At 46.6% G+C, this 25768-nt stretch overlaps 1 long non-coding RNA gene across 2 annotated transcripts in view; it reads left to right on the top strand.

Annotated features, from left to right (window-relative positions):
* LOC128322248 (uncharacterized) overlaps positions 1-25277 on the top strand; it is a 31771-nt gene extending 6494 nt beyond the window's left edge. The window contains exons 1-3 of one of the 2 annotated variants that reach the window (XR_008305624.1): positions 13290-13403; positions 16990-17101; positions 25102-25277. This is a non-coding gene — a long non-coding RNA (uncharacterized LOC128322248). Of the gene's footprint in view, positions 1-13289; positions 13404-16989; positions 17102-25101 lie in introns of those variants that run through there. The other variant, XR_008305623.1, reaches the window with a different exon arrangement.
* Positions 25278-25768: the final 491 nt, after the last annotated feature.

Below are 25768 nucleotides of genomic sequence, written 5' to 3' on the forward strand. Positions count from 1 at the left end.
GGTGTACTTGGAAAATTAAACAGAAGTGCCTGTCTAATTCTCTACTATGCATTGTAGCATCACTATTACATAAATTTTAAAAATAAATGGAGAATTTGACTTTTGCCAGATACTCTGAAAATAATTAAAGGATATGCAGAGTAAACTGTGTCACTGCTTGGAATATATTATAGTATTTCAGAAAGACAGTTAAAATGAGAGCAAGAAACTCCCAGTGGGCCTTAATACTAAGGATTTCACACTGATTCAAAGACAAACTCACCATTAATAGCCATATTATTAAGACATCACATTTAACTCACTTATCACAAGTTGTTTGTTGTTGTTTCCCTTCTTTTTCTTGTATTTATGCTGGCCTTGGGCCAAAATAAACCAATACATACATACACACTTATCACAAGAAGCAAAGTAAGAACAAATGAATACAAGAGCCCCTGGTGGCGCAGTGGTAAAACTGCCGCCCTGTAACCAGAAGGTTACAAGTTCAATCCTGACCAGGGGCTCAAGGTTGACTCAGCCTTCCATCCTTCCGAGGTCGGTAAAATGAGTACCCAGAATGTTGGGGGCAATATGCTAAATCATTGTAAACCGCTTAGAGAGCTTCGGCTATAGAGCGGTATATAAATGTAAGTGCTATTGCTATTGCTATTGCTACAATCCTAGATCATAAGCTTCAGCTCAGTATTCACAAGCCCTGATTCTCTGTACATAGTGCCAAACTGAATATGTGTACAGTGACTTATATTAAATTTTAAAAATATTTTTACCTGTAGCCCCTTCGGGGCGCTTCCTATAGGCCGTGGGTGGGTGGGGGAGTCTGCAAAGGTTACCCCTTCCTCCGCAGGCCTCTAGGGCCTCACAGGGACCATTTGAGCATGTGCAGTGGCCATTTTTTAAAATAATTGTTTTTTTAAAAAATGGCCACTGAAAACAAAATGGCCACCGCACATGCTCAAATGGCCTCTGCAAGGCCTGAAATGGCCTAGGGCCTCACAGAGACCATTTGAGCATGCGCAGTGGCCATTTTGTTTTTGGCGGCCATTTTTTAATTTTAAGAAATTGCGCCCCCCTTCAAGTGGTGCCCGGGGCACGTGCCCTGCCTGCCCTACCCTAGATATGCCCCTGCTTGTTCTCCCCCGCTCGCCTTAGTCTCTAGTGCCAAAGTGAGCAAGTGAGCTGTGGTGTTTTGTTTTTTGTTTTGTTACAAGGCGCTCAGCCACAACGAGTTGGTGCTGTAGACGCATGCCGTGGTGGTTTCCAGATTTTGGAGCATTCCAGATTTTGCATGTCCAGATTAGGGATACTCAACCTGTATAGAAATCAAATAAATGAATGACTGAATGAATGAATGAATGACTGGGAAATGAGAATACTGTACAGTAATGTCAATTTCAAAAAGCCATGCAACCAAAGCTCAAGGAACAGGAGGATCAAGTCTCTGCAAGCTTGAAGAGAATGCCACAAATCATCCACATTTGTAGCAGAAGCTGGTTGTGCATGGTGCTGACTGGCTGGTCTCCTATGATACCACCAAGAGCCCCGTCCTTATCCCTGGAGCAGTTCTGTACTTTTCAAAAGTTTCCTTTCAAAAAGTTAATCAGGCAATGAATGAACAAACAAAAACCACAGAAGAATATTTATGTGGCAATTAAAAAAAGAAGAAGATAAAAACATGGATACAAAGAGGGAAGACTGATGGCCAAGCCACTGCTATGCATGTCTGTCATTTCAGCTGTGAAGTGGGCAGGAAACCAGGCTGATCCTGTGACTGAAGGATGGCAACGAGCTGTATTCCTTCCTCATGTCCCATCTCTAATGCAGAGATGGCACTTCTTGCATTTCCCCATTTGTATGAGAAATCTTTCTGGGTGCTACGGATTTAAGCCAGAAAGACAGTCTGCAAAGCGACATGTGGACTGTGAGTAACATTGCTAAGTATCATGCTAAGATAGGACAGGTCTATCAATAGCTACTAGTCTGGTGGCTATAGGCCACCTCCAGACACAGAGGCACGATGCCTCTAAATACCAGTTGTAGGCAAGCAACAGCAAGAGAGAGGGAATGCCCTTACCTCTTGCTTGTGGACTTTCCAGAGGCATCTGGTAGGCCACTGTGTGAAACAGGATGCTGGACCTGATAGGCCTTGGGCAGGTGTGTTCTTATGTTCTTATCATTTTAGGGCACATTCTTTTTAAAAATTAAATCCCTTGTCCCCTATTCTATCAAAAAATTGATAGAACAAAATGACAGTCATGCAACTACTGCAGATTGGTAAAACTAACGCTCATTTTTTTAAAAATAGTTCTCCAACACTACTTGGTTGTGTGCTTGGGGAACACTTAAATGGCTCTGCAAAGTTGGGTGATCATCTCAGCAGAAGTCCCCAAGATGATGGAATGAGTTGTACTCCTCAAACCAACTTAGTCAGTTTTCCTTCCATCATTGATACTTGATTATAAATTGCCTGCTAAACTCAGATCAATGACAAAGATGAGTCTCTAGTTTCTACTTAAATTCCTTGGGAAAGGCAATTACAGCCACAGCAGAGATAATGAAACTGCAGAGGATGGCAAAGACCATCCTTGAAATATCCTGACACCATCACCTGTTCTGTCAGCATCACCATGATGCTCACCTGTTCTGGAGAGCATAGCGCTGATGACAGCTCCCCTTTGGCCTCCATTGGGCAACTCCCCTCTCCTGTCTACAGGGCCATCTCCACATAGCTCTAAACATGCACAGTAAACTACCTCCTTCAATCCACACATTTGTATCTGGCTGTAGACATCTGAGGTCTCATTAATTATCAGCTTCTCTCCCTGCCATGTTTAATGATTAGATTGCTACCAGCCAGTATCAGGACTGGAACTGTAGAAGAAGTGGCCAGCTTTGGACATAATGTGAAACTGGAGGCAACCATGGCAAAAGTTCAATAATTTGGTCATCCAGATGTGTGAACCCATGGTTCCATCACTGAACCGCAGGTCAGTTTTAGCCCCCAAAGTTGGAATCCTCAGTTACCTTTACGATTTGCTGCTGAAACCTCAGGTAAAAAAGCGGCATCGTGTCATCTGATGTCCTTCCCTCCTACTCGACTAGCTGCTGTGCTTTCCTTCATGTGTTGAAGCAAGCCTGAGAAGTCAGTGCCTCCCCTTTTACAATCTCCCAGACTGCAGATCGGGATTGGCAGGAAGCGTGTGTGGGAAATGGAGGCAAACTGCAGGTCCATTAGACCCGCGGTTTGCCATCATGCGTGAAGGCAGCCATTGATAAGGGGTCTGTGCAACAGGAATCCTGCCATGTTTCCAACACTGTCCAGATTCACTCATGGTACCAACTCCACTGAGGTGAGTGTTGTGTATAGGAATAACTGCTGGTGGTAATCTGGCCTTTTAGAAAAAATACAAAGAAAATAGTAGGACAATTTCCCCCAGATGAATGTTAGGGAAGCAAGGAAGGAAACAAAGAGGCTCTTCTCATAATTAGTCTAGGGGGGCCTCTAGGAGGTTATTGGGGCCTAGAGTGTTAGTGGGGGCCTAGACCTCTACTCCTAGAGGTTAGTGGGGGCCTAGACCCTCACTCCTAGAGGTTAGTGGGGGGCCTAGACCCTCACTCCTAGAGCCTCTAGGGGGTTAGTGGGGAGAGTGGGGTTAGCCTGCTCTCCCAGCACATGAGCAGAAGTCTGCTCTGGGCAGCCGCACCAGCCACCCACATGACTGCCGGCTCCGTCACGGAGCCGGCGGGGTCTGGGGAGTTCTGGGGCTGTGTGGCCCCTGGAAGCTCCAGCATGCCCTGCGTGAGTGCGCAGGGCATGCTGGAGAGACCCCCAAGCTGGGAGGGTGCTTTTCAGCCTCCCGGTTGGGGGTCTCCTTGTGAGTGGCCGCAGAGCCGCACTGTGGCAACTCACGATTGGGAAGCCCAGGTTAACTGAGTGCTCACTCCACTAACCCGGTCTTAGGGGAGGGCTACTGAAGTGGGTGACCCGCTTAAGAACCACTGGGATCGCAGCCGAGCCCGGTGGTTCTCACGATGGGAGGAAATCGGGCTAGCCTCCACTAGCCCTATTTCCTCCCATCGTGTGAATAGCCTCAGTGTGTCTGGGAGAGGAGGGAGTCTGGCCTGCAAAAAGCCTCAAAGCCAGCAGCTCAGGGATGCAGTAAAACTGCCAGCAACATCCAGACCCCAATAATACTGTGTGTTGTTACTTGATATGACAATATAGTTGTAACATTAACTGTTATAAGTAACTATCTATATATGTAAAAGCCTCAGGACATAGGTCACACATCCCGGGGTATGTGGTACATCTTGCTAGAGTTGCCCAGAGGAGAGAGAAGGCATGGAGTAGAGCTGAGCAGCAGACAGAGGGGCAGCTGTGGAGGAGGAGGAGAAGGAGGGAGGGCTGAGGCGGCAGTACTACGGCAACAAGGAAGAAAGAAGAAGAGACATTAAGCAGCGGCCTCTGTTGCCCTTCCAGGTCTCCACATGAGGAGGATGGCTGGGGCAGAAGAGCGCACTGGGTGCCATCCGTGGAGGCCAGACAGGGAGCCCCGGCTCGGTTGGTCTCCTCACAAGGCGATTCAGCAGGGCAACGGAGGCTGGCCCTCGGTGCGCTCTCCAGCCCAAATTGGCCATCTTCCTCCCTGAGGGTACTTGGCAGGGTGACACGATGGAGACCAGGGGTAGGAGCTGACCTAGGCCACTGTGATGCTGCTCTCCCTAGGAAGGGGAGGGGGAGGCTGAGGGATGGGGGGAGAGCGACAGCAAGAGAGAATTGTGGCGGGGGGAGCAAGAAAGAAAGAGTTGTGGGGGGAGCGAGAAAGATAATTGGGGGAGAGCAAGCAATAGAGAGAGAGTTGGGGGAAGCGAGAGAGAGAGAGAGTTGTTTGGGGGACTGAGAGAGTTTTGAGGGGGAGCACGCATGAACCTAAGAACAACCCTGCTGGATCAGGCCCAAGGCTGATCTAGTCCAGCATTCTGTTTCACACAGTGGCCCACCAGATGCCTCTGAGAAGCCCACTGGCAAGAGCTGAAGGCATGCCCTCTCTCCTGCTGTTGTTCCCCTGCAACTCGTAATGAGAGGCATCCTGCCTCTGAGGCTGGAGGTGGCCCACAGACTAGTAGTGAGAGAATTGTGGGGGGAGAGAGCGTGTGTGTGTGTGCGCGTGCGCGCAAGAGAGAGAGTTGTGTGGAGGAGCAAGAGAGAGAGTTGTGTGTGGGGGGAGAGAGAGAGTTGGTGGGAAGCATGCATGAGAGAATTGTAGGGGAGAGTGTGCAAGAGAGAGGGGGAAAGCGAGAGCATTGTGGGGGGAGAGTGTGAGTGAGTTGTGAGGGGGAGAGCGAGAGTTGAGGAGAGAGTGGGGAAGGATTAACCACCTCAGCTGCCATCCTGGATGGCAGGGGGCAGATTAAGGAGGGGGAGGGGGGAAGGCAAGGCAGGGAGCTGGATTGTCCAGGGAGGGGTGAGAGATGGAGAATTAGGGCACAGATGTTCTGCGCAGGGCCAGCTAGTTTTTCTAAGAAAAAAGAAAAACATCAGACACTGATGTATTTTATTGATTTAGAAGTGAAAATAGTTTTTGTTATGCTCTCTTGCCCTTGCTCTCTCTCTCATTAATGTATATACCACCCCATCTAAAGGCTCTGGGTGGTGAACAGCAAACAAAACAAAAACAAACACCATTCAAAACAAATGGCTTAATACAATATAAGAACAAATTTAAAACAGTTCCAAACCATTTAAAACCAATTTAAAATATTTAAGAACAATTTAAATACCTTGGAAATCCAGACCAAACAAACATGTTTTTAGGGCTCTCTGGAAGGCCAAGAACAAGCCAAATTACGGATATGTGCTGGGAGTGCATTCCACAGGCCAGGAACAGCTACTGAGGAGGCCTGGTTCTAGGCAGTTCACATGTATCAAAATAAAATAAATAACCCAACAAAACGTGGCTCAAATGAATAAAAACAAAATAAATAACCTATTAAAAATTAAAACCAAACCATTAAAAACCATTTAAAAATCACTAAAGGCCTGGCTAAACAAATAGAATTTAAAGATACGGAGTGTAAGGTGGTGTTATGCAGATTTAGTGATCATGTGAAGTGCAAAACAGATTTCAGGTTACCCAGTCTTGTTGAAACAAAGAAACAACCAAATCATCCATGTACCCCATCCTATGCTTGTCAATTCAGAAATAAGCCCTATTGTATTCAATATTGGAACTTACTTCCAGATAAGTGTGCATAGGATTGGTGCCTCAGTTGATTAACATAGTTCAAAAGGTATATGCCATGGTGGGTGCTGATTTTTTTTAAAAGAACAACTAATTATAAGTACTTAAAAAACCTCCCACTGAAAGAACAATACAAGCCTCATAATCCAAAATAAAAAAGGGTGGATTGCTTTGGATGGATGCTATTCTCCTTAGCTCATGGTGTGAATATTACCATATTCTGTCACCTGTTATTTAAAAGCTAAAAGGCACTGGTGGGAAGTCATTACAGGTATTAAAAAGCTCTGTGTCCTGGAGTGCTCCTGCCTCTTTAAAAATTGAAGCCTGAGCAAGAAAGAGGCGAGTCATGACAGAGTGTGATGCACATGCCGGAGTCTGTGAAGCACTGAAGAAATAGCCTTGTCTCTGATGCTGATTATAGCGAGGGTTGTCTGCTGTGTTCTGGCAGAGCACAGAATTGGAAAGGAGTCTCCTGGCAGAGTTCAGGGAAATCATCACTTCCCATAATATTTTTGGGGTGGGAGTAGCCATGGAAGCCTGCATTCAGTAGCTGACTGGTCCTAGGCTTCTGATAACATGCCTGACCAGCCCCTCTGCCTTCCCAGGGCCAGGTCCTCACTAATCCCACATAGCACTGTGGACTTTGGAGCCCTGAGCAGGCCTGCTTCAGCTCCCATAGTTATATTAAAGAGGCACCTTTTAAAAGTGGTGATTTTCTTTACTGAGCAGGGGGAGAGCAACTGGCCCTATCCACCCCCAGCACAGCATCTCTCCAGTAGCTGTTGCAGGTGTCTATCTTATGTTTCTTTTTTAGTCTGTGAGCCCTTTAAGGAAAGGGAGCTGTTTTCTTTATTTGTTTATTGATATTGATGTAAACTGCTTTGGGAACATTTTTTTGAACAGCGGTATAAAATATCCGTCGTATTTGTATCTTAGCCAGTGTCCCTTACCTTTGCTGGGGGTCTCTGACATCCACCCATAGTGCCTAATTCTGACATAGATCCAAATGAGCTGCTACTTGCACTTTGTCCTGGCCCTAGTCTCCTTGCTTTCCCTCCTTCTAGTTGCTGCTGGGACCTGTCATCAGTAGGGCTGTGCACGAACCAAGGTTTATTTATGCAAGGCCGAGGTTTATGCCAAAACCAAGGTCCTTGCACTGGTTTGGCACTGCAGGGAGTGGGAGTGGGAGTGGGATCTTTTTTAAAAAGGAGAGCAGGTCGCTGCCACAGGCAGCTTCCTGCTGCAGTGGTGCTTGTCCCAATTACCCCTCCACAGCACCAGCACGTACATGGCATTGGCGCATGCATAGGTGCCATTAGTGTGGTCAGCAACACCATGCTGATGACCACGCAAATGGTGCCCGTGTTGGAAGTTAAGGACTTTGCGCTGTCTCTTGTCTCAGTGACAGTGGAGGACAGACTAGTGAGTCAGAGGGCTAGAGGGTCAAGACATTGGTCATCCCTTCTCTACTGCTCTGACACTATCCCTTTGGAACGTAGATTGCTACTCTTAGGGACTAACTTCCTTCCTCTCTCTCTTCTCTTCCTGTTCCTTCTACCTTGCAACATGCAAGCAAGCTCCACTCACTGCACCATGTGTGCAGAGAAGATGCAGAATCCATCTGCATCCAGCTAGATAGATAGATTAGAGATCCTAACTCCCCACTTTCCTATCTAGAATGGAGTTCTCTAATAAATGCCTTATATATTGATTTGAAACTATGAACTGGCTCCAAGTTACTTTACTCTCAGCATACATGCATGCCTAACTAAATCCGCTGTGTTGTGCCTCTGTGCACTCTGCTATAATTGAAAAAGGGTTTCTCTACCAGAGAGAATTCCCAACAGCCCACACATGTGCGGATGCTATGTCTATGCTGGTGCCATGTGGGGGTCCTTGGGACAAGTGTCCCTGCGGCAGGTAAGGACCTGCTCTTCTTTTTTAAAAAGATCCTGCTTGCCCTCCCCCTTCCTATGGCACTGAACTGGTTCAGACCTCATCTGAACCAATTCAGTGCCAAACCACATCCCTAATCATCAGTTATCTGGTCCTTCCTATACCATCAAGGCCTCTGTTTTTTATGTGTTTTCTGCTGTGCACATGAGAACAATGTGCTTCATGACAGCAGTGGGAGCAGGGCTGCAGACAGAGGGAGAGCTTGAGGAGCAACTCTTCACTTAAATGTCTGCGGGGGAAGGAAAGAAAAGGCAATTGTCAGGGGGCCTGTATCTGAGGATTGAAGATATGGGTTATTAGGTCTAGTGAGAGAGGAGTTAAGTAAAATGAGGGAGGAACTCCTCAATTGCTTAGTGGGGGGATCTGCACCCAGAGGCGTAACTATAGGGGGGCAGGGGGGGCACGTGCCCCAGGCACCATATTTTCAGGTCACATGGGGGGCGCCGCCATGACAATTTTTTTTAAATTTTTAATACAAATTTCTCCTGCTCAGTGCAGCAGTGCTGCAGCAGTCAAGGGAGCGCATCGGCTCCCCTTCCCCCACGGGTGGTCCCGTCCACACCACCCGCGCCCACCCCATTGCTTTGCTGGTGGCCAGTCAGTGGCCTGGCTTGGTGGTGGCGGGCGCCGCGGTGGGCGCCTTTAATGCTGCTCACTGCGCCTGCCCGCCCACGCCCCCCCATTGCTTTGCTTGCGGCCAGTCAGTGGCCTGGCTTGGCAGCGGGCACCGTGGCGGGCGCCTTTCATGCTGCTCACTGCGCCTGCCCTTGGCTGAGGCTCGCTCGCTCCGTCGCTCGCTTAGTCTGGAACAGCCAGAAAGAGGCCCTCTAGTGGCTTGCTAGCCAGAGGGTCTCTAGTCAGTGACGCACGCGCGACTCGGCCAGCGTGCCGAGTCGCGCTGCGCATGTGTGCGGTGCGTCCGTCCTCCTCTGTTCGCCTGCATGTGGTGGCGCGGTCGCCGTCACGGAGGAAAGCGTTGTTGCTGGGGCTGGGGTTGCACTGCAGCATGTGCAGGCAGGATGAAGAGGACACACACGGACACCCAGCATGGAAGAAAGGATTTGGCGGCGGGCGGGTGGAAGCAGCAGACCAAGTGTCAGGGTGAGAATGAGTTGCAAAAACTACAGAAGCCACATGTGGAAAAAAAATATATTAAAGGATCAGGCTTTTATTTAGCTGCCCAACTATGGTCTCAGGTGCCTAACAGGTGTTAATGTTTGCATTATACGCTCCTCTCTCTGCCCCAAAAGAAAGAAAAACAATCATAAAGATTCTTTGGCACTCAATCTTAAATGCATGCATGTATATGGAACTGAGAGTCAATTCCCACAGCCTGGGTAGTACAGCAGTGTGAGTTGACTCAAGCAGTATAACATAGCTGCCTGTGCATTGTTACAAGGTGTTTCAAGAGAGTTTTACCATGAGTTCTGCTTGCTGGCATGCTCGTTTTTGCACTGTGAAAGCTTGCCTTGTGATCTCAGTTTACGCTGAAGTGCTCCTATAACAGCTCCATCTCAGAAAAACCTGCAGTGTTAGCTTTAACAAGTGCCTGTGGTATCCTGCTAAAGACACAAAGTTTGGCAACAAAAATGGGGGAGGGGGTTATATGCCAGGACCTTTGGAGATTGTCTCTTGCTAAATCCTAAGTATAATGTGGTGTGTATCATCAATCATTGCATCATAATTCTGTTGTTTGAGATACAAGCCAACTCCACAGGGTTGTTGCTTGTGAGGAAAAACCTAAGTATGTAGTGCACCACTCTGGGCTACTTGGAGGGAGAGTTCACATTTTTGGTTATTTATTGCATTTTTATATTTTTGGTAATTTTTGTATTTTTTAAAATTTTAAAATAAAAGTATTCTGAAACGTGTGTCAGTCAGATGTATGCTGGGGGGGCAGCGGGGGGGGGCGCGGGGGCGCAATTTCAGTGCTTGCCCTGGGCGCCGTTTTCCCTAGTTACGCCTCTGTCTGCACCCCTGAGAGGGTGAAGCCCTCCAGTCCAGTCTGCAACCACTGCAGCATAAGTTTCCCACCACTCAGGCAGTTGCCTATGCTGTTTACAGGGGCCTAACTATAACAGGGCAAGCGGAGACAGTGGTCTGGGGGCTCACTGCCTTGGGCCCCCCCCCCAGAGGCAAGTCACATGACTGACTCCCCCAGCCACGCACTTGCTTGGGCTTCCTTCAGTTGTATTCATTCTCCGAAACTGATGTGAGTGTTAAGACCTGGAGCTATCAGAACAGCATGTCTTTCTCCAGTACCATTAAATGACTTGCATCGTCCAGAATTTACAAAACCTTTTAAAAAATAATTTAGGATGATGTTCTATTGTGACACATAGGATACACACACACACACACACACACACACACACACACACACACATTTTGCTATGCTTTTTGTTACCACTATTCAGCCTCATTTAAGATTCCTTTACCTCATGAGCTGAGCTTCAATGCGAGGGAGGGATTGAAGAATAGAACAATATCGGACCTCTGAAAAGTATAAGCATGCATATGTATTCAGTGCTTGGTTTGGGCCCCTTTTGCAGCAATTACTGCCTCAATGCGGCGTGGCATGGATGCTATCAGCCTATGGCACTGATGAGGTATTATGGAAGACCAGGATGCTTCATTAGCGGCCTTCAGCTCTTCTGCATTGTTTGGTCTCATGTCTCTCATCCTTCTCTGGGCAATGCCCCATAGATTCTCTATGGGGTCAGGTCAGGCAAGTTTGCTGGCCAATCAAGTACAGTACACTGTATACTTTTCAGAGGTCCGATATTGTTCTATTCTACAATCCTTGTCTTCTTGGTTCCATGTAATATTCTAATTTTCTGGGATTGTGGATTTGGGGTTTTCATGAGCTGTACGCCATGATCATCACAATTATAACAAATTAAGGCTTGACTTATCTCGCTTTGCATGTAATGCGTCTGTCTCATATATCAGTTTCACCTTTTAATTTGCATTACTGAAATTAATGGACTTTTGCACGATATTCTAATTTTCTGAGTTTCACCTGTATATGGAAGTGTACTTGGAAAAACAAACAGTAGTGCCTGTCTAATTTTCTACTTTGCATTGTAGCATCACTATTATATAAGTTTTAAAAATAAATTGAGAATTTGACTTTTCCCAGATACTCTGAAAATATTTAAAGGATATGCAGAGTAAACTGTATCACTGCTTGGAATATATTCTAGTATTTCAGAAAGACAGTTAAAATGAGAGAAAGAGAGCAAGAAACTCCCAGTGGGCCTTAATACTAAGGATTTCACACTGATTCAAAGACAAACTCACTATTCAGCTCAGTATTCACAAGCCCTGATTCTCTTTACATAGTGCCAAACTGAATATGTGTACAGTGACTTATATTAAATTATTATTATTTTTTACCTGTAGCCCCTTCGGTGGGCTTCCTAAAGGCCATGGAATGGGTTCTGCAAAGGTTTCCCCTCCCACTGCCGGCCTCTTAATTCACCGCTGCAGCCCATCCCAGGCTGATTTTCGGGTCTGTTCGGGCCTGCAGAGAGCAGTGTGGTGGCCATTTTCGAGGTGACCACACATGCTCAAATGACCTCTGTGAGGCCTGGCATGGCCTAGGGCCTCACAGAGGTCATCTGAGCATGCACGGTGGCCATTTTGTTTTTGGCTGCCATTTTTTTAATTTTAAAAATTGGTGCCCCCCTTCAAGTGGCCCCCGGGGCACGTGCCCTGCCTGCCCTACCCTAGATACGCCCCTGCCCACAACATCTTGCACTGTAACATCTTAGGTTCTGAACAATGGTACAAATGTGGGAGATCTGCCGGGTACATTTTAGAGCATTCTGAAGCCATCAGTAACTTTGCTTCCTGGGAGGAAGCTGAGTGCTAAGAGCTGTGGCTGGTTACAGGTAACCTGCTGAACTGATAACTGGACTCTAACGATTGAGATGTTAGTGCTCCACATATAAAAATGTGTTACTCTTCATAAAGTAGCTATTAAAAGACCCTTACTATGACATACTGCCAACATCGATTCTCTCTCTCTAGCTTTTCAATTTGTGAATCCATTCCTCTAGCTTAACCTCTCTGCTTTTCAGAAGATTGCTTAACCTTGACGGAATGACCTTGTCCTCTTATGTCTCATGGTTCTTTTTTTTTTGGTCTTGTCTGTTGTAGCTGTAGTCCCTGTAGGTGCTGAGGAAACAGTTGTCGTAGTCTGTCTCTGGACTTCCTTGTGACAGATCCTGCTTTTTTTTTTTTTTGCAAGGCATAAAGGCATAAGCAGATGTCCTGTTCAGTTGGGGGTGCCATGTTTTTTCCCCTGCTGTTGCCAAAAGGGACCTGTCAAAAGGAGTCAGGTGGGTGTATGTGCTGGAAAAGCTGGCTGAGCCTCACTGGCAGTTCTCTTGCACTTCTTCATTCAGCTGAAGGGGCACAATATCATGAATGAGCTTTCTGGCCCATCCACTATTTGTAGCAATTGGACTCAGCAGACACTGTTGTGCACCCATCAAATGTGGCTCATGTCTGACATTTATTTTATTTACTATATTTATATTCTGCTCTTCCTTCAAGGAGCCCAGAGCAGTGTACATGGATATGCTTCTCCTCACCATAATCCTAGGAACATAGGAAGCTGTCTTATACCGAGTCAGACCATTGGTTCATCTAGCCCTGTATTGTTTACACAAACCGGCAGCAGCTTCTTCAAGGTTGCAGGCAGGAATCTCTCTCAGCCCTATCTTGGAGATGCTAGGAAGGGAACTTGGAACCTTCTGCATGCAAATATGCAGATGCTCTTCCCAGAGTGGCCCTATATCTTACAGTGCTCACGCATGTCTCCCATTCAAATGTGAACCAGGGCAGACTCTGCTTAGCAAAGGGGGAAATTCATGCTTGCTACCACAAGATCAGTTCTCGAGGTAGGTTAGGCTGAGAGATAAGTGACTGGCCCAGAGTCATCCAAGGAGTTTCTTGGCTGAATGGGGATTTGAACTCAGGTCTCCCTGGTCCTTGTCCAACACTTTTACCACTACGCCACACTGAGAGTTACAGGCACATGTGCACTGCAAATCTATGCACATGATTTGTGTTGGATTTTTGTTTGCATAGGACCGGGGCTTGTTTGGAAGCCCCTTTTCCATGGTCACATCTTAAAGACACACACTGCTCCTCTTCCCGATGATGGAGTGTGAGGGTCACAATGAGTGTGCTAATAAGGTAAGAGCAAGAATTTGACTCCTGATAGAGAATCTAAATGCTGTTTGCGTGCCCATACTAATGTCTTCCTATGGTATAAGCTAAGTCAAGGATTATGCAATTAGGACAGAAGGCTAAAGCTTAAATTAAGCTAGTTTAAAAACTATGCATTCAGTTCCCTATAAGAGAGCTATACATTTAGCCTGCAGTTGTAGGATGTGTTCCTTCAAAATCGGATATAAACAAAACTTTAAGACAAGTTCAAGGGGCTGAACCCTCCCCCTGGGCTATTTCCCTGACTTAATTGCCCCCTCAGAGCTGTGTTATTACATGTCCCTGTATTCCCCACCCCCTCCACTGCAGCTAACAGCAGTTGGTAGGAGGGGATTTAAGTACTGTAAGGGAAATGATGCAGGGGGATGGGTTAAACTCTCTCTCTCAGCATCATGGCTCCAACCCAAATATGGCTGTGTCTTTTAACCAAAGAAAGAGATGTCATGGTATCCAATCACAGATTCCCCACATCACACCGGGATTGTATCATAGTTTCCCAGCAAAACTATACAGGGATAAAGCATTTAGACAGTTTTACATTCTGAAAGGATGAAGACTTAAGAGTTGGATTTGAAAAGTAAGTGTAGACTAAGATTTCTTTCTCATTATTTAGGCTAAATTCTAAATTTGAATTGTAGATCAAACTAAGCTTGGAAGATTCCTGGTTCGGCTGTAGTGGCTGGGTCATTCTGGTCTAACAAATAGCCTTCGGACTGCAAAGAAGCTAACCTCAATTAACCTAGTTGGCGACAACTGAACATGGTATTTAGACACGTTGGAGTAGCTTGGGGAATGTGTTTAAAGGTTACCTGTAAGGCAGCATCTTTAAACAGAGAACTCCATTGACAGAGCATGCTAATAATAAGATAGTAGGAGAGTTTGACTTCTGGGAGAGTTTGACTACCGTAAAGGAGACCAGGGAGTTTTTCACACAGCAGGCTTTACTGCAAGGCTTTACTGTGTGCAAAAAGTGGATTTTTTTTTTACCCTGGATATAAATCAAGCTACACTCTTAAAAGTGCAATGAAAAATCTGAATCGTGTGTGAAGTGCTCCCCGATAGCTTGTAGGGAATTTGGGATAAATCTGGCCACTATGTGTTTGCACACCCTCCATTCCGGAGGAGATGTGAACTAAAAGCCCTGTCTGAAATACACCCAGGGGAGTAATGAAAGCTAAATGGAGCCTCCGTGTTTAGAGGCAATATATCTCTGAATATTAAATGTTTGGGACATACAATAGGGGAGGGCTGTTCCCTTCATTCTCTGTAAGCTTTCTCTAGGCATCTGGCTCATCACTGCTGGAAAAAGCATGTTTGCCTAGATTGACCTTCACTCAGCAAGGATCTCTAGGAAAGCAGAGTAGATATGGGGAGGCTGACTTACTGCATCAGATGTAAATCAGGCACCAGGATGCTAAGTCCTAATTTACGACTGTTTCCGACTTTACAAAGTCACATATGTCCATTCATTTTTCCTCCCATTCGTCTTTGGATCTTTAAAATCTGAGTAGGCACAAGTGACTCTGAAGCAAGCATCCCTAGCATATTCATGCATCACAGAAGTGTGTGTGTGTGTGTGTGTGTGTAAGCTGCTGAATATGCCTTTGTGTGAATGTATTGTGAGAGACAGATCATTAGCCATGCCATGTGGTTCTGCATATATGTGGGTGAGCACAGGTTGTGTGGTGGCATGTATGTGAGGGCACATTGACACAAAGGAGTGTGTGACAGTGTCAACAGATGGCACAGTCGCATGTGGAGGTGTCAGAGCCGATGATGTGGAAAATAACAGCATTATATGTGGCTGGTTTCTGCATTTGCCTCATTAGGTACGAGTGTGGGTGGCTGAGAAGGTGTGTAGTGTGTAACTGATGATGCTCACATGACTGATAAGGCTATCTGTGCATCTCCTCCCACTGCACCCATTAAACAAGAACAGCCCCTGAGTTCTCCTTCAATGTGTCCATTGCTGGTGTGTCCCAAATAATATCAGACCAGTCCAGGGGTGGGCAACCTTGGCTCTCCAGCTGTTGTTGAACTACAATGCCCATCATCCCAAGCCACATTTTATTGTGGCTGGGAATGATGGGACTTGTAGTTCAACAGCAGCTGGAGAGCCAAGCTTGCCCACCCCTGTACTAGAGTGTGTCCCAATGGTCCAACCTTGTTTTTAGAACACTGGATTTCTCTCTTTCATAAATCTAGCTGCAAAGCTGTATGCACTAAGGTGGTCTGAAAATGGTAGTTCTTGGGACCTAGATCTGCAGAGCACACTGAAAATGATACAGAGTTGCAACATCGAGGGTTGCCACATCACAATGTGAGATGCTGTGTAAGTGCTGAAGAAGCAGGGGACTCTGCTGCTGTTGTAGTGTCCCATCCTGTCTCATCCCTCCCCTGATCCTCTGGTCCATCTCTCATCTTTCCCTATCAGTTGTGACAACAAGCAGTTTTTCTGCACAGTAGCTGTGAGAGGAACAGAGAAAGAGAGTGGGATAAATAGGTTAAAAAACGACAATTGACATGCATTGTCTGCTGCTTATTTACTTCTTTAGCATGTTTAAAGGTATATGCAACAGGATCAGTGGGTGGCAATCTGGCAGTCCAAGAGACTTCTTAATGTCAATTATGTGCCCTTTTTGGTCGGAGAGTATTCTTTGTAGCTGCATGCTGGGGAAACATTTTCCTTTTGAATTTCTACTAGTCATTCAAGGCAGGAGTTGTGCAGAAATGAGAAAGAAATGGGCCACACTATTCTAGATGGGAGAGAGAGGTGTTGAGTTACATCGTTCCAAAATTGATTGGGATGAAACAAACACTGCTTGCGGGGGGGGGGGGGGCAGTGGCAAGGTATGGCAGTGCCTGAGGCAAGGTACCAAATTCTGCCTTGCCCCATGAATCTGGTGGGGGCCAGCCCCCTTTCAAAACCAGCTCTTGCAAGCTTGGAAAGTGGTGTAGATGGGGGACAGGTAGGAAGGTTATCGGCAGCCTCCTCTTCTGCTTCTTGCAAGCTTTGCAAGGAGAGGTGCTCCTTGCAAAGCTTTCGAGGATCAGATTGGTTCCAAAGAGCTGCTCCAATGGCAATCTTGCTGCTCTGTCAGCTGCCCAAATAATCTGCCACCGGAGGTGACTGCATCACCTTGCCCCATGAAAGGGCCTCCCTGACTGCTTGCTGCATCACGGTGCTGCACCATGTTCTTGACAAATGGAGGCAACAACAACAACAACAACAACAACAACAACAAATCACATAAAAATATTACGTCTTTTGCAAAGATCCATACGTTCTGCTTTTGGTCTTCAGATTGGTGTGCTACATTTGTGCTCACAGAAGCTCTGGTTCATCAGTCTTTTAAAAAAATATGTTTTTTAAACTCTCTGGTTCAGACACTAACTTTGAAAAATGGTTTGGGTACCAGTTCAGACACTTGTTACACACCCTCAGACCTCACAGGTGTTTTGCTGTGTTGCACCTCTGCTCTTGCCTGCTCTTTCTGCTGATTCCATTCTTGTGAGATTCTACTGTTGTAATCCTTTATTCATTTGTATTAAGCGTGAATACAGGACTGTTGTGTCAGCAGCTACGGGAGAAGCAGCAGCACCGGGTATACTGGACACGGAGCCTGCTGAAAGATTCATGAGTGACCTTGCTGATCGCAACCACGGTATTAATATTTAGATAAGTGGAGCCCCGGGTCTCCTCCTGGTAGTTGCATTTATGTATTAGAGGCATTGCTCAGAAAATAATGAGCTCAAACATGTAATTTTTGTACTCATGGCATTTATTTTACTGTGTCATGTTCTGGGGACCAGGCATATATATTCCATACGGAAAATCAGCTAGGGATGTTCACAAACAGAGGTTTGTGCCCTGGTTTGGTTCCAAACCAGTTCAGACAAGGTCTGTACCAGTTTGGCACCATGGGAGGGGAGTGGGGAGCGGGATCTTTAAAAGAAAGGATGGCAGGTCTTTACTTGCTCTCCTCTGCTACATGCAGCTTCCTGCTGTGGCAGCGCTCGTCCCAAGGAGGACATGCATGGCGCTGTCTGCACATGCACAGGCACCATTTACACAGTCTGCATGGTGTTGCTGAACATGCAAATGGCACCTGTGCATGCATGGAAGCTGCATGCAGCAGTGGAGAGAAAGTAAAGGCCTGCTCTCCTTTTTAAAAGAAAAAATCTTGCTCCCCTCCCCATGGTCCTTTACCAGTGCATGAACCTCAGTTCGTGCATATCCCTAAAATCAGCACAATTGTAACCTTACCTCTTCCCTCTGTCCTTAAATCTCCACTTTTGAAGGACCAATGAAGGCTTGATGATCAAAGGGTCAGGAAGGAAAGTAACAGTTGCTGATCAATTCGTGTTTACCCACCAAGGCCAAAGACCCGAGCTGGGGAGAAAGCAGTTTATTTAAACATCCACCCGGCGGCACGGTGGCCATTTTGGAGGCCGCACGCCTGTGCACTGCGCCTCTGCGTGGCCCAGGCCATGGAGAGTCACAGTGCGCAGGTGTGCAGCCTCCAAAATGGCCACCGGGTAAAGGCTGAAAACCAGCCGAAGAGCGCTCAAAGGGGAAAAGAGCCAGCCAAACTGGCTGGAGGGGGGCATATCGAAGGCCGGTGGAGTGAGGGGGAATCTCCGTGGACCCCCCTGCCTCCTGCAGCAACTGCCCGGACGGCAGCAACGAACCGGCTCGATGTCGAACTGGCTTGACATCGAGCCGGTTTGCACACCCCTATGGTACACCCCTATGGTATTAAGTTGGCTTTCTTGCTGGTATAAACTGGCACCCAGAGCATTTGAGCACACATGAGGAAGGTGCGTAACACTGAACCAGTTTTGAACTGGTTTAGATACCTTCTGTGTAGAATAATATCAAACTATTTTGTTTACAGTGTAACTCACAACATGAATGCAATGATACCTATTTAATCTGAGAAGAAAATACTTAGCATTTGTATAATGTGTTCAAGCATTCAAAGCACTTCACACAAATTATTTTGTTGAAATCTTTACAACAATCCTTCCTGTAAGGCAAATAAGTATTATGATCCCCATATTGCAGCTGGGGAGCAACTTGTCTATGGCCACCTGTGAGTTCACGGCAGGGGTGAGATTCAACTTGGGGAGTTTCTGATTCATGCCTCCACCTCTTTGCTGTTATGCCACACCAGCTCTCATAGCTGAGAACAATACCAAAACAATACCATAGCTCTATATGAACACAGTACCTGCCAAAGCAGGCAAGCAAATTAACTTTAAATCACTTCATAATTACTACCTGAGCAGATTTGTAAGAACTGCCTATGAGAAAAATGTAGAGATGAATAGTTCGTATTGCTGCATGTTGGTAACATAGGAAGCTGCCTTATGCTGAGCCAGACCACTGGTCCATCTAGCTCAGCATTGTCTGTTTTGATTGGCGGCACCTCTCTAGGGTTTCAGACAGGTCTCTCTCTATTTGGTGATGCCAGGGATTGAACCTGGGACTTCCTATGTGTTAAGCAGATGTCCTATTCCCTGTGACTGTGCTTGCGTTCCCGGCATACAAGTGCAGTGTGCTGTGTTTCTTTCCCCATGAACAGCATTCCTCTTCCAGAAGAAGGGCTAGTAATGGGAGGAGGAAGAGAGCAGTCCTTACAAAGCCTGGATAGTGGCAGTGTTAATGTATGTTGGGTAAGGACTGGGCCCTCTCTTCCAAATGCATTAAGCTAACAGCTCTCCAAGTGAAGAAAGGAATGCCTACGATGGTCTGTACAATCTCAACTTCACCTTTGGAGAGCGGAGTCTTCAGCGTGCTCTTTTTCTGAGCTAAATAGAAATTGTTCTGCTCTGTGAAGCCAGAAATTGGTTGCAGATCTCCTCATCCAGTCATTGGGTGTAAAGAATAGACTCTTTTCTCCATCATTAAGCCACTGTTATGGTGACAAAGAAAGGAGTTGGGGAGGAAGAAAAGGGTTGGGGGCTGTTAGCGGAGTCTGGGCTATACTTTAAGAGGAGCTGCTTGGTAAAGGGATCCTCACCCTTCAGGGATTTGGAACTGATGAAGTAGGCTGAACAGCCCATGAAAAAGACTATGGGGGTTAGGTTGTGACCAGCAGGGGTGTAGCTAGGGGAGAGGAGCCTGTGTTCACCCTTCTCCCCAGCGGCCCCTCGGAGTGAAGGAGATAATGAAGACAATGGGGAGGGGTTGAGCTGGGGCCCCCGGGGTTCTTTGAACCCATCCACTCAATTATAGCTACACCCCTGGTGACCAGACACCAACTGTCATTCTGTGCACCCGGTTGTGTGATGTAGTGTAGTGCTAAGCAAGAAGACTATGAAGCAGGTACTAAGGAAAGGAAAGGAAAATGGGTAGAAAGCTATGGGTGGTTTTGTACAAAGATCTCCCTGTCAACCACACATTTGGATTGCCTTATCCATGCTCCCCCAGCAATGATTTTGAGCCCCCTCCCACTTTGCTCATCCCCCAAACACAACAAGGGACTATGATTATTGCCTCATTTTGTTGTTGTTATTTATTCGATTCAATTTATTATTTATTCGATTTCGATTGTGTTGAACACAACCCAAGCAGCTCGCACAAGAAAGGAACATTGTCAAGTATGCAATTAATATGTTAGATTAATATAGAATATTGGAACATGAAGAGGCTGTATCAAAGCATAGGGCTGCTATATGGAAAAGAAGACAAGTGTCCTGTACCTTTAATAGATGCACCAAAAGATGCACTTTTGGCAGGTGCAGCTTTTCTTCCCCCTGCGTGACAAACTGCCCCTGCTGAAATTCTCCCTCTTCTGTGCTTCTCTTGAAGGTACAAGGGACATAAGAACATAAGAACAGCCCTGCTGGATCAGGCCCAAGGCCCATCTAGTCCAGCATCCTGTTTCACACAGTGGCCCACCAGATGCCGCTGGAAGCCCACAGGCCAGAGTTGAGAGCATGCCTGCCCTCCTGCTGTTACTCTCATGCAACTGGTACTCAGAGGACCCTATCCTCTTTCCCAAATGACAGCCCTATCAAAGCACAATTTTAAAAACAACCAGGCATCAGACCCCAAGAATTCTTGATAAGCAGCAGGCTTGTGGGATAGACCCGTAGAGGGGTTGCACTCCTCTCCTCCACCGGCTTGCAGCCATGTTTGGCAAGATCTGTCGTGGGAGTTCTCCCTCCTCCTCAGCCAGCTTAGTTACCACTATCCTTCACACAAGGGAATCTCAAAAAATGCTGCATTTCTGTGAAACAAACTAAAGGAGATACCCAAAGAGCCCATCAGATCCAAGACGAACAGCTTTAGATCAAATGGAAAGCCCTTTGGATGCAAAAACAGTTATGTGCATGGATTATTATTGTCTGGTGAGCAGAGGCGTATCTAGGGAAAATAGCGCCTAGGGCAAACACTGAAATTGCGCCCCCTGTCCAAGCATCTGACACCCATCTTTCAGATAACTTTACCATAATATCAGCTGAAAAATACAAGTCAGGCTCGTTAATCTTTTAATCTTTCAAAAACTATTTTAGCAGTGGACTTAGCCAGATCAAAAAATGCTGGAAAACTACAAATTTCAGTATGCTGGGGCTCATGAAATACCCAAATACTATGTGGAGGTGTACTTGGAAAACTAAACAGACGTGCCTGTCTAATTCTCTACTATGTATTGTAGCATCACCATTACATAAGTTTTAAAAATCAATGGAGAATTTGACTTTTCCCAGATACTCTGTAAATAATTAAAGGATATGCAGAGTAAACTGTGTCACTGCTTGGAATATATTCTAGTCTTTCAGAAAGACAGTTAAAATGAGAGAAAGAGCGCAAGAAACTCCCAGTGGGCCTTAATATTAAGGATTTACAAAAGACAAATTCACCATTAATAGCCATTTTAGCAAGACATCACATTTAACTCACTTATCACAAGAAGCAAAGTAAGAGCAAATGAATACAATCCTAGCTCATAAGCATCAGCTCAGTATTCACAAGCCCTGATTCTCTGTACATAGTGCCAATCTGAATATGTGTACAGTGACTTATATTATATATTATTATTTTTAACCTGTAGCCCCTTCAGGGGACTTCCTAAAGGCTGGGGGGTTTGCAAAGGTTCCTCCTCCCCCCACTGGCCTCTAGGGCCTCGCAGGGACCATTTGAGCATGTGCAGTGGCCATTTTAAAAAATCTTTTTTTTTAATGGCCACTGAAAACAAAATGGCCACCGCGCATGCTCAAATGGCCTCTGCAAGGCCTGGCATGACCTAGGGCCTCACAGAGGCCATTTGAGCATGCATGGTGGCCATTTTGTTTTTGGCAGCCATTTAAAAAAAATAATTAATTTTACAAAATGGCGACCCCCTTCAAGTGGCGCCCAGGGCATGTGCCCTGCCTGCCCTACCCCAGATACGCCCCTGCTGGTGAGCAAGGCTGTAATCCATTATCCTGGGAAGTGAGGCTGCTTCAGGCCCATAGGCTTCAATGGGATTTATTATTATTTATTTTCAAATCTGTATACCACCCCAAACTTCCATCTCTGGGTGGTTTACAACAACATAAAACAGATTAAAAATAGAAACCTTAAAACAATTTAAAACCACAGTTCAGTTAAAAAACTTGGGTGAAAAAACAAGTCGTTAGAGTCACTACAGTCTGTCACTAACTGTGCAAGGGACTATAGCACAAACGTCCCCATACGAATAGCTTCTGCCCAAAAGATTCACATTTGTTACAATCCCCACTTCCTCAGGTGGCGAGGGGTCTAGGGGCAAAGGTAGAGAGTTTAGTATTTTTAATGAGAGACTTAGGATGTCTTTGTAATGTTTATTTTATTAACACATATACAAGCAGAACCTGCTGGAAGCAAGTAGGCTCCTAAAAAGAGGAAATAGAACTGCAAATCCTCATCAGATTCCAAGAAAACTAGGATGGTCCAAGACATCTTGCTGCCTGAGACAAAAGACAATATGATTCCGCACCCCCACCCCACAGTATATAAGAGGGTGTGCCTATGGTGGCAGAGGGAGAGCACTTACCACCACCCCCTCTTCACACCAACACCTGAGGTGACTGCCTCACCCTGCTTTGTGGAGGGGATGCCCCAATTCTTGCTCCACAAAGCTGCATCCCAATTTTAGCTTTTAAAAATGGTTTTTCTGGATGCCTAAATATTCATTATTGTAACCTTATTTAATGAGTTCTATCTGGCTGTAGTTGTTTAGTGAAAGGCAGGATGCTAATATCTGGTCTACACCGACTGGCAACAGCACGCCAAGTTTTCAGGTGGGGGCCTTTCCCAGCCCTACCTGGAGATGCCAGGGATCGAATCTGGGACCTTCTGTGGGCAAGGATGCAGATGCTCTTATACTGAGCTATTGCCCAGTTCCCTAAGGGGAATAGCTCACATATAGTCACCCGTTCAAATAAAAGCCAAGGTGGAACATCCTTAGTAAAGGGACTTTTCATGCTCACTTCTGTATAGGTGCATCGTGACTACAAACAGAGAGTGCACACAGATGTACCTACAAACAAAGGTTTTAGTGCACTCCCCACCTTCTGCAAGAGGAAGCCTAGCTTTCTTTCTCTGGCCTTTACAAGGCAAAAGAGAGACTGGTTTATCAGCTATTCAGACAATGATGCATATACCTTGCCTCTTCACCCATACTTAAAGTGAGATGAATGCCATCTCAAAACATTTTTAAAATAAATGTTTGTTCACTGAACGCTGTTATGTTGTTATTACTGTTACAAATATTCACATATTTCTTTTCAACAAGAAAAGTTCACAAAGTGGCTTACATAGGATAAGAAATAAGATAGTTCCCTGTCTCAAAAGGGCTCATAATCTAAAACAAAAACACCACCACCACTACCACCACCGAGATACCAGCAACAGCCACTGGGAAAATGCTATTCTGGGGCTGGATAGGGACAGTTGCTCTCCTCCTGATAAATATAAGAGAGTCACCACTTTAAAAGGTGTCTCTCTGCTCAGTTACCAGGGGTGCAATCATTTGGTACTTTATTTGCTATTTGAATCCACCCCGAACACCCCAACACAATCAAGTTTTTAAAAGTTGAAAAATGGCTCCAGGAAAGGAGAAGGAAAGTTACCTCTTAGATACTGGCCAACCTACACCTTGCATGATGGCCAGCTTTTGCTCTGAACCAGAAGCAGCAGGAAGAGAGTTTCCTCTCAGCTTCACCCTGAAGAGAAGATGGTGCATCCTTCCACCATAGTTTTATCAATATTAAATGAAGGAGACTGGAAGAAATTCTGCCTTGCCCAGCACAGGGCTGGCCCTTTCAACCCCATGACTCTGACACTTGGGGTACAGGGGGAGACAAAGCAGCCTCCCACACAGTATGCGGAAGGAGAGGGGGCCTATTCCCACATGTACTCCGGCCCCCAAACTCCACTCCTTTTCAGACCCGTAACCAGATGGTGGGATGGAGTGCACCTGCCTCCCCCCCCACAAAATTCTTCTTCCTCCCCAGTGGCCACCAGGAGCTCAGCTGAGGAGGGAGAAGAATAGCTCACCTCACAGCCTGCTGCACCGGCATTCCAGCCACTCCTCCTCCTCCTGTTCCCGCTGAGTGAGCAAGCAAGCAGCTGCTAGGCTGTGCTTTTGTCTTCTCCCGCCCGAGTGCCTGCTCAAAGAGCCAGAGTGAGCGAGGCTGGCTCGAGGCGCTGAGAGAGAGGCGGGAGAGACTGGAAATGACCAACGCGATGGCCGCTGCAGAGAGAGAGAGACAGACTCTGCAGCTGCATCTCAGAGCAGCAGAACACGGAGGAGGAGGAGAGAGGACTAGTCTCTAGTCCTCCCCTTCAGCTGGGTTTATCGGGCAAGTGGCTGGCCGTGTTCTTGACTTGATTGATATTAAGTCATTATGCGGGGTGAGGGAATGTTTACAGCTGAGGCAGGCAGTATGAGTAGGTGTGTGTCAGTGTGTGCCTATGTCTGTCTTCCCCCTGCCCCGGATTCTGGCAGCAGGCTACTGCTAGCAAAGCAAAAAGAGAGGCTAGGGGAATGGGATGTGTGACTCTTGTCTGGGGCTCTGCAAGAGAGAGAGAGAGAGACTGTGAGGCTCTTCACACGATCAGTGTGAAGAGCCGTAAGGGGGTTTATGGGGAGAGCGGGCTTAGCTTGCTCTCCCCGCAGATGATCTATAGGCAGCCCTGGGCGGATGGATCGGCCGCCCACATGACTGCCAGCTCTGTCATGGAGCTGGCGGGGGCTGCAGGGATAGTTCCAGGATCCCCCACGCAAGTGCGCGGGGCATCCTGGAGACACCCCTGAGTCGAGGAGGCTGCTTGCAGTCTCCTGGCTTGGGGTCTACTCATGTGTCGCTGCACGTCACAGCGACACACAAGCACAAAGATGGGGTTAATGGAGCACTCACTCCATTAAACCCGTCTAAGAGGAGGGGTACTTAGAGAGCTTTGCTGCTGGGAGCTGTGCGGCTCCCGTTGCAGCACACAATCACCCAAAAGCGGGCTAGGCTCCCTTAGTCCACTTTTGGGCAATCGTGAGAATAGCCTCTGTATGTACAGAATGTACGTAGGCATGGTTGATACTCTGCAAAGGGGACAGGCTTTCTCTGGGGCTACCCCAGGGCTTTGGAATATGCTCCTTACTGAAATAAAAGCATCTCCTTCTCTTTTTGTTTTCAGGAAGAACATCAAGACTCTCCTGTTTTCTCAGGCATTTAATTAGAATTAATTTTAATAATTTTAAATCTTGTTTTGATATCTGTTTTAGTCTATTGCTTTTATTATGTATTTTAATTTGTAACTTGTAAATATTTTAGATTTTGTACAGTGCCTAGAGATGTACATATCAGGCGGTATATAACTATGATAAAATAAATAAATAAATACATTTTTTAAAATAGGCGGGCATCCTGACCCCCCACACTCTTGTGATTCCACCCCCCAAATTTTAGGCTGGCTAAGGGTGAGTGGGAGAAGAGCTAGCCAACTGACCAGCACCCTTTCATCTTCTCTCTACCCTCCTCTTCCTTCTCCTGTTGGCCTGGCAACAGTACAAAGAAGGTCCAGGCAGCTCTCCTTCCCCCCTGCCGCATCCATGTCCTACAGGGTGCCCAGAAACATATGGCAGAGGAGTGGGGGGAGGAATAGGAAGGGGTGCATTCAGTGGAAGCTGGGGGGGTGGGGTGGAGGAGCAGCCTCCCTGCCATCCACCAGGCAGGCAGGCAGCATGAGAGGGATCCCGGCCTGTGCCTGTCACTGGCCTCGGCCTGCCCAAGTCTCAGCCATTCCTGGCCGGTGCTCCCATGCTGAATCCCTGCTGCTGCTGCTGCTGCCGCCACCGCCGTCC

This window comes from Hemicordylus capensis, chromosome 4 (assembly GCF_027244095.1).
Source record: "Hemicordylus capensis ecotype Gifberg chromosome 4, rHemCap1.1.pri, whole genome shotgun sequence".
Lineage (NCBI taxonomy): Eukaryota > Metazoa > Chordata > Lepidosauria > Squamata > Cordylidae > Hemicordylus > Hemicordylus capensis.